The sequence below is a fragment of the Triturus cristatus genome, chromosome 4_2, assembly GCF_964204655.1.
Source record: "Triturus cristatus chromosome 4_2, aTriCri1.1, whole genome shotgun sequence".
NCBI classification, from domain to species: Eukaryota; Metazoa; Chordata; class Amphibia; order Caudata; family Salamandridae; genus Triturus; species Triturus cristatus.
The window spans coordinates 986,723,514-986,745,565 of NC_140586.1; the positions used below are offsets into that span (position 1 = coordinate 986,723,514).

At 49.0% G+C, this 22,052-nt stretch overlaps 1 protein-coding gene across 1 annotated transcript in view; it reads right to left on the bottom strand.

Moving 5' to 3' along the window:
* The window catches only part of LOC146839224 (uncharacterized), a 722,084-nt gene that overhangs the window by 501,099 nt on the left and 198,933 nt on the right, over positions 1–22,052 (bottom strand).

Consider the following 22,052-nt stretch of genomic DNA (forward strand, 5'->3'; position numbering starts at 1 on the left):
ACTTGTTTCTATCAACAGGAGCTGCCCGAGTTTATTGGGGCCTATCGATATCTGATGTGGGATCTGAGCCTTGCTGTGTAAATAATTGTGGGCTGGCTTAACCGGAATGTGGGATGGTCATCATGACTCTGCTCTTTCGTTTGAAATGTACACTTGTATATTGCCGTATCATAAACCTAGGAATGTATGCCTGAAGCAGGAAAATCTGTATTTAAGAAGAAACCCGTTTCTGTGATTTTCAGCAGTCTCCTGAGAACATACACGCTGTTGTACTTCTAGGATACCTGTAATTGGTCTGCAGCCAATAAACAAATCTTTGACTTCACCCAGAAGACTCTGTGTTTCTGTAGGTCTGAAACAGGAAGAACCCAGAAGTCATAGGGTGTGTTCCCCTGCACCTCTGGGCTTAAAATACCCAGTACTTCAGTTTGGCGCCCAACTCGGGACGATTTCAGCTGTACCAGTCCAAGCCAGAGGTTCGTGAGGAGCTTCGTGTGGAAATTCCGGAGGAAGGCCGCCACTTCATCGACCCCTGCATGTCGACGTGGTCCAAAAGTCTTTTCTGCGAGGTTCTCCGCGTCCAGACGGCTACGAAGGACTGCTGCCCTGATTAATCGACCTGTTTTGGACCCTTGACGAGTTTGGTAGAGCGAAACAATCGAGAGAGTCTTCTGGTGACGCCATCGATCATCAATATTCAGTTAAGTATAAGTGGAGCGTCTCCCAATTTGTTTTGGTATCCTTCGGGATCGCTTTGATTTGGAGATTTGGAGTTTGCAAACGCCAAAGCCAGAGGACTCGTGTATTCACGAGACTATCGTAATCGATAATCCTTTGAAGTTTGGATCTGGACTAGTGAGCGAAGATGCCTGGTTCTAGTGTATTTGGTAGATTGTTTTGTTTGGGTTGTGGAAGGGATTTCCAGTTGGAGGAATCATGTCCGGTTCCTCCAATTGGAACTCCAACTTATGAGCTTTATGTAAAACATGGCGTAGGCCCCATTGCATATAACGAAGTATGGATCCATTACACCAGAAAAGACGGTGTTTTAAAATGGCCTCAAAATGGTAGTTTCGATACAGATATCTTAGATAATTTGGAAGTGAAATTGTTTAAAAAGAAAGCCCGGCCGGCGATGTTTGATTCTTTCCGCTTATGGCGGAAGGAAGCCAAACAGAAGGAAATTAAGCTAGCGAAAAAGAATAAGAGAGAAAAAGGTATGACAGTAATGCAAGCAGCTGTGCAATTTAAAGACAATGAGGAGGAACAAATGAATGAGCAATTGCACAGGCAGCGTAAGCTAGGGATCGACAAATGTTACCCGGCTTTACCGCACTCCAAACAGAATGAGTTAGAAGAAAAGGAGAAAGATCCCCTGATGTCGCATTTTCTGAGTTCGCCACCCCTGTATGCTCAAAATGCCACGGCGCCTCCCCAGCTTGTGAATATGCCACCTCCAGTTAATGTGCCGCAAGCCTTGCCACAGCCGCCAGCTGCTCCGCAGCCGGCTCCTGTCCCTGCAGCGCAGCCCTCTCAAGGGCCGCCAGTTGTGTTACCAGTTGCCCCCGCGCTTCCTGCGACTTTACCTAGTTCAGCAGCTGCCTCCCCTGACACTCTTCCTTACACTACTCAAGTACCTGTTTCTACATCCTCGTTTCTTCCCTCTGTTTATCCCCCTGTTCTCGCCTCAACTTCTCCTTCAGCGCGACAACGTCTTGCTAATATAGTCACTAATTTAATGTCGCCTCTCTTTGAGTCATCTAGTGCGACTCCTGGTTTACAGCGTAAGCAATTGCGCAGTCAACTGCCTAACCCCGATGAGAAAAAAGTAATAGATCATATGGCGCGTAGGTGGATAGTTTTCCCTTCACTCTATGATGTGGGGTCAGTTGTTAACGTTTTTCACCAATGGGATGCTTCAAAACAGAGGTACGTGTTTGAGAAAATGTGCGAAATCCTCTGTGAGGAATTGGAGGATAATGGTAAAAATCCAAGCCCGCAGGAGTTGTGTCGAGTGAGATTTGATTTTGGAACTGGTACAATTGTGGGTCGCGACGTAGATAAAGCAGTTGCGATTGTATTGTCCTTCAGGAATGATGATTGTCAACAGTCATTGTTTGAACAAGATGTCCCTGTGGGGAAAGAGGTAAAAGCGCGACAATACCCCATGAGAGAAGTCCCTCCGGTATGGAAGGACGCCGTTGCAGCTGATGCCGCTAACGGTATTGCTGCAATGCCAGCGCATTTTCAGCGTGTTTGGGTACATGTCCCATGGAAGCGTTCTGAGGTGTTAGCGCTTAAGCAGACATTGCCTGATCCCCGTAAAAACCCTGCAGGATATTATAAAGAGTTGTCACAAACGGCAGGATCATGCGTTATGAATTTGGCAGACATGTTGTTTGGTAATGTTGTTCCACAGCCCCTATGGGGATCAATTCGTAATGCAGATCACGACGCAGAACTAGGTGCTACATGGGCTGACATCATTGCCGCAGACGCTAGACAAATTGGTGGCGCGAAAACTGAGCCTTTAATAGCAGAACTCCCTGGTAGAATCATCACATATATGAAGACAATAATGCCCGCGATGCGCGTAAATTGGGATAAGCTATCTGCATGCAAGCAGAAGAAAGATGAGACAGTGTCAGACTTCTTTACCAGGTTTGAAGAAACGTTTATCGACCACAGTGGTCAAGACATGAGTACGGAAGGTGGCCAACGGTTATTTGTGGATAAATTTGTGCAGAATTTGCTTCCTGAGCTGTGTAAAAAGTTAAAAGATTCAGAAAGTTCTTGGGCTGTTTCCTCTTCAGCGCAAATACTGGCTACTGCACAGTATTATGAAAACAGAGATAAAGACGAAAAAGATAGAACAGATAAGAAAACGAAAGAGCTGAAAACGAAGGTCCTTTTGCAGCAGGCTTACCCGCCACGTGGAGGTCTGAATAATTATAGGCAACCCCAAGGTGTCTATCACCAACCCCAACAATTTCAGCATAATCAGCAAATGAATGGGTATTATCAACCACGTGTCCCTGTAGGTCCCAACCAATGTTCATACTGCAAAGAGGAAGGTCATTTTAAATATAGTTGCCCTAAATTAATGCAGCGTAACAGTAATACGTATGGCGCAAGAGGTAGGGGTGGTCAGCAAGCTCCTAGAGGCAGAGGGCGTGGAAATGTTCCCCAGAACGCGCGTCCTCTTCCGCCTCAAAATACCATAAATAGCTTTGATCAGCAAGCCAACGTGACTAGTAATACAGCTCAGTACTACAATAATGATTATTATGCAGAGGACGACAATGTAGAACATAATGATTACTAGGACAGCCATAGACAGAGAGAGGGAGTTGTTTCAGTGCCAGTGGATCAGAGCGGACCGTATGTTGAGGTGACTACAGCAAATGTAACGGAGCCCTTTCTGCTAGACACTGGTGCTGCAAAGAGTTCAATTATGCATTCAAAACTCCCTGGCGCACCTTTGTCTGGCGACATCAATGTTTCAGTAGGTTTTTCTGGCGCCCCACTTAGAAACCCGATTTCTAGTCCTATGTCTCTTTCTGTTGGACCTTGCGAGCTAAAAGCACCCCTCATCCTAACGACAGGTTGTGGTGAAAATTTGCTAGGCTTAGATTTGCTAAAAAGATTGCATGCAACGCTGTATTGTTCTCCCTCAGGAGTACAACTTACGTTAGGCAAGAAAGTGATTTCCCCGATGTATTTGTCTAAAAATGCAATGCCACCTGAATTGTCATCCCTTCCGGATGTCCTTTGGGCTACTGGTCCCAATGATGTGGGTCTTTTGGAAATACCGCCATATGTGGTCACTTTAAAAGCCAATGTCAGATTGCCACGTATTCCCCAGTACAAGATCTCCAATGAAGGTCAGAAAGAGTTGTTAGAAATTGTCAGCGATTTGATTAATAAGGGTGTAATTGAAGAGACAAGAGGTAACGTTTGCAACAGTCCGATTTTACCTGTCTTAAAACGAACGGACCCTTCACTGCCACCTGTTTACAGATTTGTGATTGATCTTAGAGAGGTTAATAAGATTGTTGTGCCACAGTTTCCGGTTGTCCCTGATATAACTGCCTTGTTAACCATGATTCCAGCCTCTGCTGCATGGTTTTCAGTGATCGATTTAAAGAATGCTTTCTTTAGCATCCCAATTGCAGAGGAGAGCAGAGACATCTTTGGCTTCAGTCTGGGGGGCCGAAGCTTCCGCTTCAAACGCGCTCCCCAGGGCTACTGCGAAAGTCCATCAATATACAGCCAAGCTTTGAAAGCGCAGCTTGATGCACTGGTTTTACCTAGTGGCGCTATCCTCATCCAGTACGTTGACGATTTACTAATCGCCGCGGATACTGAAAAGATTTGCAAAGAAGCCACATTATCATTGTTGCGTCATTTATCTGCTTTCCATCACAAAGTGTCTCTCTCAAAGCTGCAATATTGTCGACAAGAGGTGACCTACTTAGGTCATCTCTTATCGAAGGAGGGAAGGAAACTGACCCCAGAAAGAATTCAAGCCATTGCACAGTTGGGTGTGCCAAGAACACAGAGAGAAGTACGTGCTTTCTTGGGCATTACCTCATACTGTAGGCACTGGATCCCAAATTTTTCCTTGTTGGCAAAACCTTTGTTAGCATTAACATGCAAAGACACACCGAATCCTATCCCATGGTCTGAAGAGTGTCAGAAAAGTTTTTTGGAATTGCGCAATGCATTATGTTCAGCTCCTGTGTTGGGTACCCCTGACTACAGCAAGCCTTTTACATTGTATGTTCATGAGAAAGATGGTTGTGCATTATCAGTGTTAACACAGCCTTTTGGCGACAGACCGCGTCCATGCGCATATTTTTCGTCAACCTTGGACCCAGTAGCAAGGGCATTGCCAAGTTGTCTGAGAGCCACAGCCGCCGCAGCTATGTCTATTCGACAATCTGCTGGACTAGTAATGGACAACACATTGATTGTTATGGTTCCACATGCTGTGGACACATTGTTAAACAGGACCAAGACACAACACTTAACTAGTGCGCGATTATCAGGCTATGAGCTCACATTGTTAGCAAATCATATACACATAAAAAGATGCAACACGTTGAATCCAGCTACATTATTGCCAAATCCAGCAGACCTAGATGAGATTGAGCAACATGATTGTCTGTTCAGAACAGAAGAAGAGACGAAAGGGAGAGTAGATCTCAAAGATACTCCCCTGACTGAGTGTGATGGTACTTTATGGGTGGATGGTTCGTGTTTCAAGCTCCCGAATGGTGACACGACTGCTGCATATGCTATCACGACTTTACACACGGTTGTGGAAACTGCACGTGTGCCACATAATTCGGCCCAAGCAGCAGAATTAATCGCCCTCACAAGAGCATGCGTGTTGTCTGAAGGAATGAGAGTGAATATATACACGGATAGCCAGTACGCCTTTGGCGTGGCTCATAGTTTTGGGCGATTGTGGAAAGAACGTGGGTTCCTGACGTCGCATGGGGCTAAAATTCAGAATGGCAAGTTGGTGAATGACCTCCTTGAGTCACTGACCCTACCGTTGCAAGTTGCGATTATGAAATGTAGTGCGCACAAGAAAATCACTGATGATGTTGGACGTGGGAATGCGTTTGCTGATGAGATCGCGAAAGAAACAGCACAGGATGTGAAGACTAGAATGTATGTGGCAGGCCCCGCAAGATGGGTTGGTGATGTTGGAATGTGTGAAAACACAATAGAGAGTGTGAAGTCCCTTCAAGCCGAAGCCACAGAGAAAGAATTGAGCAAGTGGAGAGAAAGTATGGGTAAGTTGGATGAGAATGGTTGCTGGATTGATCTGACAGGACATAAGCGATGGTTGTTACCTGATGCATATGTGCTCCCAGTAGTTACGATGGCACATGGAATGGCACATATCAGTACGAAAGGTATTTGTAAGTTGTTGGCTCCAGTATGGCAGAATGCTGGGATTCCCAAATGCGCAGAGAATGTGGTCAAGAATTGTATGGTATGCTTGAAGTATAACCCTGGTAGAGGAACCCCAACTCCAGCTGGTCATTTTGCGCCTCCATCATATCCATTTGAAGTTTTGCAGCTGGACTTTATCCACATGGAAAGGTGCAACAACCTGAAATATGTATTGGTGGTTGTTTGCGCTTTTTCAAAATGGATAGAGGCCTATCCTCTAAAAGATAACACTGCCCTATCCACAGCCAAAGCCCTTGTGAAAGAATTCTTCCCTAGGTTTGGAATGCCAAGAATGGTGTGGAGTGATAATGGAAGTGAGTTTGTGGGTAAAGTGATGAAGAATGTGTGTGAGGGGCTAGGTATCAAGCAGAAATTCCACGCTGCAAATCACCCCCAATCAGCTGGATTAGTAGAACGCTACAATGGCGCTCTAAAACTCAAGCTGGCCAAAATCCAGGCGAGCACCGGTCTTAAATGGCCTGACGCTCTGCCTTTAGCACTCCTGTCCACCAGAATGACCGTACACTCACGAGTGGGACTTAGTCCTTATGAAGTGGTTTTTGGCCGCCCGGCCAACGTATGGGGTGTGCCAAGACCTACGAAATTCAGTGAAATCGAGCATCCAGTACTGCTTGATTACTTGTATGATTTGACGGCTAAACTACGTGTTTTACACCAACAAGTGCATGATACTCTTCCCCAAGCTACTGAAACTCCTGGACACCCTATCGACCCTGGCACGTGGGTGCTGATTGGAAATTTCCAGCGCAAGAGCAACGACGAGCCTCGTTGGATCGGCCCCCACCTTGTACTTCTGTCAACGAGATCAGCGGTTCGAGTGAAAGGGAAAAAGAATTGGGTCCATGGCACCCACTGCAAGGTAGTCCCCTTGCCCCTGCCTTATGACCGGTGGGTCCAGGAGGGTATCGCCGACTCTGAAACAGACACTGTACCTCGTTTTGTACCATTCAGTGATGCACGCATAAGAGATACAGCTTCAGACCAAGAGAGTAACGATATTTTGCAAGAAGCTGTGCCACCGTCAAATCGATTGGACACCACAGAGCCTGAACTCTTGTTTCAAGATCAAACAGTACCTGGCCGTCTCCGCTATAATTTGAGACCAAGGCCTATGGACAAATAAAGATTTCCTTACTATTTTCATTTTGATATTATAAGCTCTCCCATCTGAAGGACTTTCTTGATTTTTGTTTTTCGAACCACCATCCGGGTTCAGCCGCAGGGTCGCGGTGCCAAGACTTTGGGGTACAGGCCGAAGACGTTAGGTCGACGGTTCTGGTTGGTCTAGGGCGTTCCCTGGGCTGACAGGCGTACTCCTTAGCAGAAGAAACTCATCCGCCGCGAGCGGCCCGAGTAGAGGATGGAGTTTTTTTTTTGTTTTTTTTTAAACCTTTATTATAGAAAGCAATAGATATACAAATATGGGCCTACAACCTTCAGGCCGGCCGCTAGCAAACAGTAAGATGATAAAACACGGTTATAAAACACAAACGGCAAGTGGTAAAGGTCCCAGAAGTCGAAAGAAGCGTTTGCGGCCACACCATCCAGACCCCCCAAATGGCGGTTCCATTTTTAATAAGAAACTACAAACAAACCCACAAGGCAGCAAAAGTCTACGCAACATTATGTGCTCCCCTCGGGAGGACCCTACCGATCCACAGGAATAGGGGGACGGGGGACGGGCAGGGACAGGTACAAAGTGGGCACGATGACACAAAGTCAAGGAAATAAGCAGACTAGGGAGACTGGGCCGCCGCCAAGTCAGGCGTCAGTGGCGGGGTACAAATCCCGCCACGATAGGAGTTCCAGGGGCCCCACACTTTCACCCATTTCCCAGGCTTACCTCTCGCCACATACACTACCTTTTCACGAAACATACACCAATCCATGTTGTCCTTCCATACCGAAACCGTTGGTGACCTCTGGGAGCCCCACAATTGTGCTATATCACGCTTGGCCACCATATATCCCAGTGTCACCCACCACGTTTGCGGCACCGTGTAATCAGTCGGCTCCCACACATTCAACAGACATCTCCTAGCCTCGGGAAAGAGCGTCACATGCGTGACCGCTTGCAAGACCGCATGCACACCACGCCAGAATCGCGCCACCTCCGGACATTCCCACAAAATATGGAAGAAGGTCCCTAACAAACCACACCCACGCTTACACATCCCATCCACGGCATATCCCATACGCATCAGACCCGGCCCCGTAACGTAGACCCTGTGGAGTATTTTGAGCTGGACGAAACGAAGGCGGGCCGGTATGGCCACCTCTTTCGGGGAGGCCACCGCAGATACCCAGTCCTCGTCATCCAGCTCCAATCCATCGGCAACCCATGCCTCACGAAGGCCAGTCAGGAGTCCCGAGCGATCGTTGATGAGCTTTTTATAAATCAATGAGATAGTGCCATCCGGTACATGCCCGTCTAGCACTCTATCTTCCAGAGGGGAGCACTCCGGGATGGACGCCACATCCGGGAATACAGAACACAGCATGTGACGAACCTGTATATACCGGAAGTACTCCCTGTCCTGCAACTGGAATTCCGTCTGCAGCACATCAAACGTTTTAAATCCCCCCCTCGTCCAGAGATCGCCCACCCTGCTGATGCCAATCATGTCCCACTTCTCAAAACCTTTCGTAGTCCACAAGCAGCCCAATCGCTCAGATGCATACAATGGCGTCGCCCGGGTCAACCGATCCTTCCACCCCATCGCCAAGTTTGCCGCGTGTCACACCCGGACCGCAACCCGTGTAGGACCCGTCAAACGTGCGTCGAGCGATCTAGAGTAGAGCGCACGATTGTAGTCGCCACCCGGCAACACCAATTTGTCCATTTCGAAGGCCGGGTTAAGGGGCTTGCCCATAAAGCCCGTGGTTTATCGCAGCCAGCTGGGAGGCCCAGTAGTACCGTTTGATGTCTGGGAGGGCGACCCCCCCGTCAAACCACGGGAGCGTCAGCTTCGCGAGGGCGATACGCGGCCTCCCATCCCAGAACAGTTGGCGCTGCAGACCCTCCACCTCCCGAAAGTAGCAAGCCGGGACGACGTCCATCGTGTTTTGCAGAGCGTATAAGAAGCGTGGCAACGACATCATCTTAAACAATGCCGCACGGCCGAGTGGCGAGAGCGGCAAGCGCCTCCAACGCGCCACATCCTCCTTCAGGCGCTGGAGGGGGGGAGTAGGTTCTGTTTATATCGGGCCGCAGTGTCCAGGGTAATAAAGATACCCAGATACTTAAATCCCTGCGGAGCAACCTGGATAGGACAATCCCGCGGAAGGATAGGGGCCTCCCCTGAGAGGACATACACACAGGATTTAGCCCAGTTGATGACTAGGCCGGAGTTGCGGCCAAATGAACACAGTACATCCACTAACACAATCAACGATTCGCGCGGGGAAGCAAGGTACAAAAGAATATCGTCCGCGTAAAGGGAGACGCGATCCTCATACTCAGGAGTCCATCGGAGACCACGAATCGAAGGGTGCCACCGCAGCCACTCCGCCAGGGGCTCCAAGGCGAGCGCAAAGAGGAGCGGCGACAGCGGGCAGCCCTGCCGCGTGCCCCTGCCCAACTCAAAAGGAGCCGATACTCTACCATTTACCACCACCTGCGCCAGCGGTCCGGAATACAACAATTTCACCCAGCCAATGAATCCCGGGCCAAACCCAAACTTCGCCAGCGTCGCCCAGATATACGGCCACTCGAGCGTGTCGAACGCCATAGTGGCGTCCAAGGACGCCAAAATGGCTGGCTCACGTATGAACGGGACCCTCGCGAGCACCCCATACAGACGCCGCAGGTTAAGTGCGGTGTTGCGATGGGGGATAAAGCCGGACTGGTCCTGATGGATCAGATCGCACACCACGCTGACCAGCCGATTAGCCAGCACCTTGGCCAGAATTTTCGGCTCCGCATTCAACAGCGAAATGGGCCTGTAAGACGTGACCCGATCCCACGGCCGCCCCTCCTTGTGAATGACCACAATAGTGGCAAGACGCTGGTCCAGCGGGAGGGAACCCGCCGAACGGGCCGCGAGGAACATCGCACGGAGATGCGGAGCCAATGTATCCGGCCGCAATTTGTACAATTCGATGGGAAGGCCATTAGGACCCATGGCCTTGCCCGAGGCGACCGAACGTATGGCGAGGGCAATCTCCTCAGATGTCGGAGCCGCGTCCATCAACAATTTATCCTCCTCCGAAAGGGAAGGCAGCGCAATATCTTTGAGCAGGTTGAAGGAATCCCCTTCCGAGCGGGAAGATACCGGGGAATACACCCCGCGGAAATACTCAGCGAAGCAATCAACAATTTCCTCCGGCTCAGTGACACACACACCATCCAGTCGCTCAACTGACGGGACAACTCGACTCGCTCTCTCCTTTTTATCCAGCCACGCAATCAATTTTCCAGCCTTATCACCCACATCATACAGTCGCCCCTGTTGCTCCCTACTCAGGCCCCTGGCCGCCTCCGTGACTAGGGCCCTGTAGTCCGCTTGTTTGAGTCTGAGAGCATGCAGTTTGTCATCTGTGACACCACAGTCCAGATCGCCCTCCAACTCACTTATATCAGATTCAATACGGGTCACCTCCTCCCGCTCGCGCCTCCTGGAATGGGAAATGAGGGATAGGGCCTCCCCCCGGATTACCGTCTTGAACGCCTCCCACAGAGAAACAGCAGACGATACAGATCCCACATTATCTCCAAAATATTGCTCAAGAGATTTAATCAAATCTGCGCGAATTGTGGGATCACGCAGGTACCAGGGGTTGATCGGGACCACCCTCCCCTCCCCCCTCGGTACAATATCGAAGTGCAACAAGAGCGGGGAGTGGTCTGAAATACCCCGAGCTAGATGCCGCACCTCCCCAACCCTCCCCGCCTGTGCCGCTGGCATCAGAACATAGTCAAGTCTCGAAAGACTACTATGAGCCCCGGAATGAAAGGTGTATTGTACCTGTGCAGGGTGTTTCAGTCGCCAACAATCCACCAGTCCCAGGGTATCCAGGAGGCCAGACAACCAAGCTTGGGCGCGGGGGAGATCCCTGGGTGGGTGACGATCCTCAGTTCCGGAAATTACGGCGTTAAAATCCCCCCCAACCACTAGAGTCCCCCCCGGCAGTCAAAGTAGAAGGCGCCCCAAATCAGCGAAAGTAGTCGTCTGCAACCCCGGCGGGACATAAACAGAAACCAAAACAATCACTTTACCCTCCAATCTACCCACTAGAGCCGTATACCGCCCCCTATCATCATGGAGCACCTCATCAACCTCCAACGGGAGCGAGGTTTTAACCATAATGCCCACACCCCTCGAACCAGAGGTGAAGCCCGAGTGAGCTACAAGGCGATAGCCCCGCCTGTTCATGGCACGGAAGGAATTACCAATAAGGTGTGTTTCCTGCAGAAATATAATGTCAGGTGAAATCCGTTTTAAGAACTGCAGGACCACCCCCCGTTTTATCCTGTCCCCCAGTCCATTAACATTCCAGGACAGAAGTCTCAGTCCCCTACCCTCCATCACAGCCAAAACCGATCAGTCTCCCCCCAGAGAGCACTTTAGATATAGCACAACCATACTTCTGCCTTGTGTTACAAACAAACAATACCCAACCCCAACCCAACATCCCAAACAAAACTCCCCCCTCCCTGCACCCCTGCATGAGCCCAGACAGCCCCCCCAACTTGCAGTGTGCCTGTCGCCCCTTTGTTAACTAAACTACAAAGACCCCCTAGAGGAGGAAAGAGAACCCCCTCGAGACACAGCACAACCTCCAATGGAGGGGAAACGAAACACAACAGTCATGAAACCCTGAGCTTGGCCGAAAAGTGGCATCATAAGGAATGAGTCCCAGTGTCAATATCTCATACCCGGTCCGGTGTGCACTCTCCTCCCGCTGCCCCCATCCCATCCCGATCATGTCTCCTAGACAAAGTGTCCAACCAGTCCCCGGCCGTCTCAGGACGGTCAAAAAAGTGGGTGCGACCATCAGACTCCACACGCAGCCTGGCCGGGAAAAGCATTGCGTATTTTAAGTTCATATCTCGAAGCCGCCGCTTGACGCCCATGAAACCCAGTCTCTGCTTCTGGACCGCCTGCGTGAAATCAGGATAAAAGTTCACCTCCATGTTCTCCAACTTAAGCGGCCCCTGCAGTCTGGAAGCCTGTAAAATTGCATCCCTGTCCCGAAAGTTGAAGATGCGGGCAATAAGAGGCCGCGGGGGAGCTCCGACCTTCGGCTTGCCGCCAGGAACTCTATGGGCCCTCTCCACCGCAAAGAATTTACTCAGTCCTCGAGGCTGGAGATGAGTAGAAATCAGATCCTCCACAAAGAGATCCGCCGCCGAATCCTCCAGCCCCTCAGGCACTCCGATGATGCGAACGTTATTCCTCCGGGCCCTGCTCTCGGAGTCCTCCAGTCGCCGATCCGTGAGCGCACTGGCCTGCTGGAGCCGGCGTACCTCCGTCTGGAGGGCCGCCACCTCAGTCGTGAGGCCCGACGCGGTATGGGCCAAAGAGTCAACCCGGTCATTTGTCTTGGATAGATCTGCTCTAACAAGGTTGACATCGATGAGAACCGCGTCGAGTTTGTGCGCCAAGATGTCGAATTGTTGACCCACCGAGGTCTTCATCTCAGCTATGGCGCCCATGACATCCTGCAAAGTCAGATCCGCCGGCAAATCCGGGGCATCCGCGGGGCACTCGGATGACTTATGTGACCCGCCGGGAGAACCTTTCGGTAGGGTGTAGCGATCCATAATGTTGACTTGAAGTGCGGCGCCACGCCGGGTCGATTTGGCCTTCAGCCGATCTCCGTCCTGCTTCGTGGCCATCGTCTTGTATCTCGCACCCCCACGAGTCATGCAGCGGAGAACGAGCAATCGAGGCCGAGGACCCCGGCGGTCACCTCAGGAAGGCGGAGCAGGTCCCCGCAGGCAGGCAGGATCCCCCAGCGAGGCAACCACCACACAAAGAAGCGACGTGATCCCACTCGCGATGGTGGCAAGGGGATTCAAAAGCGAAAGTGAAAGTGCGGGGTATGAGACTCGCCGGGCTCGTCCCGCCGTTGTTGTTCACTTCTCCACTGGATCACCCCCCAACTCAAGTCCGGGGTCAGGAGAGGAGCAGGCCGCAAACTTCAGTCGATGCTCATCATGGCACCCGGGGTCCGATTCAAAAACGGAAAACGGGTACCACCTCGGCTCAGGTTCACCGACACAGTCCCCTCAACCGATTCAGGATGAAGACAGGATAAACGTAGGAGGTCGCGGAGGTCCTCGGGAGCCTCGCACCTACGCGGCCATCTTGGTTGCGAGCTAGGCTCCTCCTCCGGATGGAGTTTTTTAAGATGGAGAGACCCGTTGAGGAAATGAACTTTAAAGCAAGGATATGTAAAATTATGAAGAGCAAATGTTTTGTATTTTTGTGTCTATTTATACTGTGTAGTATGATAATGTTTACCGTAGAATTTGTATTTTTCTCCTCTCAAGAGCCCATTGCACCCACTGTACAACCTATACCTCTTTCTATTGCCTCCTCACACTCTTTTCACCCTCTGCCTGAGCACGAACAAACCAGACGATCAGAATTTGTAAATAACTCGTTTATTCAGCTCTTACACCAGCACCAACTAGTTATGAATACAACCAATTGCTGGGTGTGTGGGTTAATGCCACATACCATCAATAAGGGTATTCCTTATCTGGTGTTACCATTTAGTTACAATGGATCGTCATGGGCATTCCAGACCATGTTCCTTTTTGTACTAGATGTCCACTCCCCGCGACAACCGCGTTCCATCAGACCTATCACCAATAATAAGGCCTTAATGAAAGGAGTTGCCGATATGAGCAGAGATATCGATGCATACTCATCCATACCCAAGGAGGAATTAAGAGCTTATGTAGGGTGGAACGCAACGGGGTATAGTATTAGTCTGGGTGAAAGACAGCGAAAAATCTCATCCCCAATCTGGGTCGTACCCCACATAGGTCGGTTCTGTTTACAAGGTTATGGTCAGAATCCAAGAGCTCAGCTGGGGAGAAGTGACTGTACTGAAACGTACACTTTCCCATCACAGTTTTCCCCTGCATTTTTGGCTGCCAAGGGTACATACTTTATCTGCAAAGATCGAGTATATACATGGTTGCCCCCTGATTTCTCGGGCACATGTTATATTGCAAACTTGCTACCGCCAACATTTACTGCTGCCTCTGACTATCACAAGACCAGAGTTGTGAGAGGCGTGATTAGTAAGGAGGATACTGCCGGTCAGGAAGCAGGAGACTTCTTTTTGGGTTTTCTGCCGTTTTGGGGACCTATGGTAAATAGTAGGAACTTGAGACAACTGACTCGTGTGGTTGAATCCACTGTCAATGTAACGGCTGGTGCCCTTGGTAATTTGACAGCTGAGCTCCAAGCGGATCGCCTTATGACTTTGCAGAACCGCATGGTTCTAGACGTTATACTTGCAGACCGTGGTGGGGTATGTAAGGTTATCCAATCCAGTTGTTGCATTTTCATACCAGATAACGCTCCAACAGTCTATCAAGCCATCTCCAAACTCCATAAAATATCTGAATCCATACATGTGGATAAAGGAGATTGGTCACTGGTGGGGTGGTTCTGGGAACTGATATCTGCTTGGGGTTGGAAGGTTCTGATGGTCATTGGAATGATCTTAGCGATTCTTTTCCTATTCTGTCTGTGCATACAGTGTGCTCCTGCGATATGTGGCCTCTGTGCTACATTATGTGTAAGGAAACCTGTAACGAGGGACGAGCTAAGTAATAGGATGATGCTACAGCAACATCTCCATGACTTCGTGAACATTGACCTAGACTCGGATTGAGATGAGTATAGTGATTGCCTATGTAAGGGCAAAAGGAGGGTCTGTCGTACTTTAATATTTGGGACCGCGTAGGGGACAGGGCCCTACCCCTGTCTATCCCGGTATTAGCGAACCGCAAATGGTTAATGCGGTATGTACAAGTGCTTTGTATAACGTTCTAGCTATGAATGCACTGTGTACACGTTATTTTACATTACTACGCGGGTTCCATCTTGGAGCGATGGCCATCTTATGGTTGCCCTCACATAGGCTATAATGAAGCAAATACGGGCCTCACAGTACATGTGCTTTCCTTTGACTTCTCTGTGACCTGGGCAGCTGGCTCCGCTGCCCCAGGTCAGTCCGGTCTCACGAGCACCCCGTCCCCTGGCCACCTGTGATTAGCATCAGGGCTTGACACACCATAAAACCCTTTCATCCCACACAAGCCTCCGGCTAATCTCTTTCACACCTGACTGTTCCTGCTTTATGACTTGTTTCTATCAACAGGAGCTGCCCGAGTTTATTGGGGCCTATCGATATCTGATGTGGGATCTGAGCCTTGCTGTGTAAATAATTGTGGGCTGGCTTAACCGGAATGTGGGATGGTCATCATGACTCTGCTCTTTCGTTTGAAATGTACACTTGTATATTGCCGTATCATAAACCTAGGAATGTATGCCTGAAGCAGGAAAATCTGTATTTAAGAAGAAACCCGTTTCTGTGATTTTCAGCAGTCTCCTGAGAACATACACGCTGTTGTACTTCTAGGATACCTGTAATTGGTCTGCAGCCAATAAACGAATCTTTGACTTCACCCAGAAGACTCTGTGTTTCTGTAGGGCTGAAACAGGGAGAACCCAGAAGTCATAGGGTGTGTTCCCCTGCACCGCTGGGCTTAAAATACCCAGTACTTCAGTTGTCATTGCAGACACCCGGTGTTACCCTCTCTGAAGTGACACATTAATCTCACACAGGAAGATGGTGAGGTGAGTCAGTGCAGACACGCGGTGTGACCCTCTCTAAAGTCACATGACACATTCACCTCACACAGGAAGATGGTGAAGCGAGTCAACACAGACACCTGGTGGGATCCTGCCTAAAGTGACACATTCACCTCACACAGCAGAAAGATGATGAAGTGAGTCAGTCTGAGGGAGTCTCCGGGGGTGAACCCGCTAATAATGGAAGAATTTCGCAATGTCCGTCATTTAGCCCTTACCTTAGCAAAGAGAAGAACATCCCCAGCACGACATCTCTAATGGACGCCTCTTCCCTCCTCCCACAGAACGTCGGAACTAACCCGGAAGTGATCGGGCATCAGGAAGGCGGGACGGGAACTCGTAAGGGTCAATCAGGAACGTTGGTAGAAGGCTGGGACCAGCAGAAAAACGGAAGAGACACAACGATAGGCGCGTCAGTGGAGGAGACACCGGAACCAGAGGATCGAGAGAACGAGACGCTGTCCAGGAGCAACGCCGACGCTGGAGCAGGGAAAACAGAAGAGGACGCCCTCAAGACGTGGACTGAGGAGTGGTGGATCCCGGAGGACGTACGAGCCGCCACAACTCAGGAGAGTTGTGGCTCCTAGCGGTACGTAAAACGGGGCAGGGGATCTTAGGGAAGGGGAGGGGAGCTGTAAAGGCGGTGGGGGGGTTGACAGGTTTAAAAGCACTTTCTGTTGACTCCCCGGCCTTTGGCCACCACCACTGCACCTAGCCTGTCTTACCTCACATTTTCACGTATACCCTACACACTCCCCTTCACCTGACCTCCCTTATAAAAAACCACGCATTCCTATTTTTTTTATTTTTCACGTGGCATGGTGACGGTATTCCCATTCAAAGTAGGACCCGATATTAACCGCTACCTTTCTTTTTTTTTTTTTAGTCTATTCCGGGATCCCAGTGGACCTCTAGAAACCCATAATAGGTTTCTCGGCCGTCAAAGAAAGGAAACGCCGTCATCAAGTTCATCCAAGACCTGGAAAGACTGCCTACTCCCTGCCATCTATCATTCTGAACCCTTTCAACTACGTACAATTTACTCAAACTGAGTTGTCTGGTGTTTTCAGACAGTGACATATACTTGCAATAAACACCACTATTGAACACATGCGGCCTCCTCGCTTCTGCTTCCGACCATCCCAAGTGGGATCGGAGGAAACGTAGGCCATAGTTAAAAAGATGGCGGTAGGACAAGACCGCCTTGAGAAAATCATGGCAAGGTTCTTAGAAACCGCAGAATCCGACCGGGAAGCTCTACACAAGAGTATTGCGATCCAAGGACACAAGAAGCCGCTATGGAGAAACTGGCCGAGACCCTCGGACAGCCCAGAGGGTATACTGCTCCCCCATCAGTGGTAGTGCAAAAGTATGTTCAGGGAGAAGACCCCGATTTCTTTCTGGCCAACTTCGAGAGAATGGCCCGGGCCGCCCAATGGCCGGAAGATCGGTGGGGACAATATCTGGGGGCCTCTTCTGAGCGGGGATCTACAAGCCGCCTATCAAGCCGCAAATCCCCTTGGGACCACTCCCTATGCAGAGATCAAGTCAAGTCAAATATACTTTATTCGACAATTGAGTCATAAAAGTGGCATATAACAACCAATTATAAAAACAAGATACATCAAAACAAAATAATCAATACAAAGAAAAAATGCAGACGTTTCACATAAATACAGCAATAAACAGTCCACCCCTAGATCAAACTGATCATAAGGATTTTCCTAATCTAAAGGATTTTCAAAAATAAATAAAATGAGATGAAGTAAAGGGTGCCTATTCGCAAGTCGCTTTAGTGTTAATCAATCTAGATCGAATTGCCCAGGCCCACTTTATATATTTTGCCATTGCTACTGCAGTTGTCGGGCTTGGGTCTGAAGACAAGATTCTCATGGCCTCCTCGTACCTTCGGATTCCCATTAACCGACAAACGGGTAATACCCATTTTTTGCGTGGGATGATGTAGAGAGGACAAAAAAGCACGAAGTGACTCATAGATTCATTCTTGTCACAACACTTTGGGCATTTGTCTTGGGACCCTGCAACCCATTTAGATGTAAATGATCGTATCGGGAGAGTACCTATCCTAAACTGAAAGTAAAGCTTACGATCAGACGGTACTTCAATCAAACCCCAATATGGTTCCCGTCTGGCATAGGCCTTAAATTCCAAAAATCTACCTGATAGATGGGATGAACACCCCTTAGTGAATATTTCCAACCCGATCATTTCCCAGTATCTAGTTTTCACAGATTCTTTTGGAGGGAAGACCGCATTTTGGGGGTCATCCCAAAGGTCTCTCAATCCCAAACGATAGAGTAGCAGTTTAATAGACCTCAACCAGTCTATCTTGTGGAAGGAATCTTTTTCAATGATTTCCTTTAAGCCCAAGGCAGAATGGTTAAGCTCCTCGGTTGACCATACCCTACACCAGTACAGCAGAGGGCGCAGATAGGCTGTATCTTGTAGAGATTTCAAGCCGAGGTCCCAAAAAAGAGGTAATAAGGGAGTACTTTGCGGGACACCAACGACTTTACGAATGAACTCATTCTCCATGGCATTCAAGCGTTATAGATTTTTGCCATACCCCCATAGCTCAGACCCATATAGAGACGAGCTACGGATCTTCATCGTGTAAATCTCTAGAAGTGGCCCTATTGGTTGGGTCTGCGAGGTTTTAAATCGTTTCAATAGGAAGCCAGTCTGATGTTGGAGCTTTAATAGTGACAGATCTATTTGGCTATTCCAACGCATATTTTTCTGCAGTGTTACTCCCAAATATGTAAATGCTTCGACCTGCTCTAAAGGAGATCCATTCATAAGGATTGCATCTTTAAAAGATCTGTAAACTTTGCTAGGTTTAGGGCCATTAAGCACCATAAACTTAGTCTTGGCAGCATTAATTTCTAGTCCACGCAGTAGGCAAAACTCTTCGAAGCGCCGCAGGGTGAGCTGGAGGCCACTCGGGGTTTTCGAAATCAGCAGAGTGTCGTCCGCGAACATGAGGACTGGGACACGAGTTCCAGCCATAGCTGGAGCATCCGAAGGGACCCGGGAGAGGAACTCGGCCACCCCGTTTACGAAGAGCGAAAACAGGGTAGGTGCCAAAACACAACCCTGTCGCACTCCCCGCTCCACGGAGAAGGTATCCGTAACCTCTCCCTGCCGTCCCCACCGTACCCGAGCAAAGTTGTCCTCATGTAAGCGAACGACCAATGCCAACAACTCCGGTGCCATCCCCAGCCCCTGGAGTACTCGCCACAGCCTGCCACGCGGGACTAGATCGAAAGCCGCCCGCAAGTCGACAAACACTGCGTACAGAACCCCCTTTTCTAGGACTACTGTCCTCCAATAGAGGACCAAGAACCTAAAAACCTGGTCTATGGTACTGGTTTTAGGACGAAACCCAGCCTGGAGAGGGCTCAGAATATTACCACCCTCCATCCAGGACTGGATTTTGCCCAAAACCAGCCGGCCCATGACTTTTTGAATAGCATCAATCAAGCTAATGGGCCTATAGCTACTAGCCAATGATTTGTCCCCTTTTTTATATATCGGGACAATTTCTGCGCCTTTCCAAGATTGGGGAATAGCCATACCTTGGGCAATGGCATTAGCTAAGTGGGTGATATATAAGCGCCATCTTTGCCTATCATACACAAATACCTCAGCGGGGATAGAGTCCATACCTGGTGCGCGGCCCTGGGTTACCATATCAAGCGCCCTATCAACCTCCTTAACGCTGAAGGCTGGCTCGTTATAAAAAACCCATTCCTGGTGAGACAAACTAATATCCTCTGCACCTTTTGCATATTGACTCTTAAAAAACTCTATCCAAGAGTCCTGGGGGACACAATTATGCGGACTATCAATTATTTCTCCCTTTTTCCATTTGAAAATGTCCCAGAACTTTTTCTGGTTTTTGTCGGTGCATGCTGCCTTGAGATCTTGCCACTCGCTCTCTTCCCATTCCTTTTTAGCTTTCCATTGTGTCTTCTTATAATGGTTACGGGCTATCTTGATCTTGTTCGAATCTTTGGATTTAAGTGCGGATCCTAACTCTTCCCGAGCTTGCTTACAGGAGGCATTGAACCAACTCTCCTGTTTACTTCTGGGAACTTGTTTTGCTGAAGATGGTCTACAGAAGTAAGTTTTAAGTTTGGCAAAATGTTTATCATGTATATTCTCGACTACTGTGTGAGGCTGGCTTTTAGTACAACCTGCCGCCATAGATGTCAGCGCCTCATCGAGATTATTTTTTATGCTGTCTATAAGGTCAGGGTATTCTGCTACTTTTTTCCACTTGAGGTGGCATTCATCATTTGATAACACGGCAGTCGGACCTTTCATAGTAATTGCCCCATCCAATCTATCCCCCAAACCCAGTTTAAAAAGAGCTACTAGTGGGTTATGGTCGCTTTCGATCCGAGGTTTGACCACCATATCCTCAAGAGTATGCCACATCCCTAGGTGAACCAGGAGGTAATCTATAGTGCCGGTCCTAGTACCATTATCGTAAGTTTTACTCCGATTCCTGTCTGAGAGGGTTCTGCCATTAGCTGCCCGCAATTGGTTGGCCAAGCAAAACCCTTTCAAGTACAGGGCTGCCTCTGTCCACTTGCTGACTGGCATTGTCTCGAGCTGTGGGATACCCCATCTAAGGTCCTCCTCCTCCGTTAGGGACAAATCATGAAAGCCTAATGGCTCAAAGGTCGTGTTAAAATCGCCCGCTATAAGTGGGAACACATCAGTAAGTCTGGATTCTACGAGGGAATTTAGTATTGATATCACCTCCGATTTTTTGCCACCTGGTAAGCCCCTAGCATACACATTATATATATCTATATGTAAATTTGATGGAAAGTTTAACCTAATTCCTAGAATGTCAATGTTCTGGGTTGGGATAAGTTGGATGTTACACTTTATGCATTGTTTGATCCAAATGACCAGGCCTCCTACTGGCCGACCCTTGGGCCTTTTCTCTGCTGGAACAAAGAAATTCAGGTAACCTAACCTAAATACAGGCTCTATTGACCATGTTTCCTGAAAGAGACAAATATCATGGTCACCAATGAAATCTGACCATAGGGGTGATGCTAATTTAGATCCCACGCCCGCCACATTCCAAGATAAAAGCGTTGTGCAGCCTGCAGTGTTGGACATCCCTTCGGTGCACCCTACATTTACTGTAGAAGGAATGATGGTGCCCTGCAAAGAAGATAAATTACCATCATTACTTGGCATTTTTTGTTCGAGCTCGGGCCAAAAACCCTGCACCACAACCCTATTAGTGTTTGTTAGGGCAAACAGCACATTATCCTCACTACCATCGCTATGGCTATCTGTCACGGACAGCTCTCCCTGGTGTTTAACCTTCTCTAGCTCAAGAGCTACATATACCTTTTCAGGGTTGGGATGACCACTGCAGTCCATTAACCCAGATAGCACATCAAATCGATTGATAGACCTTATGTCCCCCATTAGGTGACCCTTATTCAGAAATCTCCCTCCAGTTAACCCAGACAAAGGCAAAGGTGCGGGTGCATAGAAATAAGACAATGACATAGTACGGATTAAAGATGAAGGATCATCGTCATGGGGCCAATCAAAGATATATTCTACACAGCGTCTGTCCCTAAAATTAATGATAACACAGTCCCCCTTTGTTGAATTAGGTTTTTTGCCCACCCAATTTACTCTCCTAGAATACAGGATTTCAGCACACATATTGGTCGGAAAGGGGCGTTTAACATTGAGCCAAAATGTACACTTGTTCTTTAAATCCCAATACGTTTCCCTAGTCCTAATCGCCAGGGGTCCACCCTTCTAGAGGGAGAGACATGTTCACACTGGTCTAACCCGATAGGACTTTCTACAGCCCTGGCATCACAAAATGGATGCCTCTGCCACAGACACGGGTCTGGCCTCCAGCTGCTGACCGAAACTCCGGCAGGGGAGGCCTGGACAATAGGTTTCCTGTCCCAGAGAGGTGTAACCACCTCCCCAGACAGGCAGATGTGTATTGGGGCTGGGCGGGAGCACTCTCTGGTGCTTTAAAGTCCTGCACAGGGGGCACATTTGGTGTCCCTGTGCATAGTCCAGTTCAAACCGGTTGCAGGGGCTACCTGCCCCTGCTCTGGCATGAAACTGGACAAAGGAAATGGGTAAAACCACCCCTCTTTGAAAACCGTTCCATAGGTGGGTCCCTAGAGTATATCC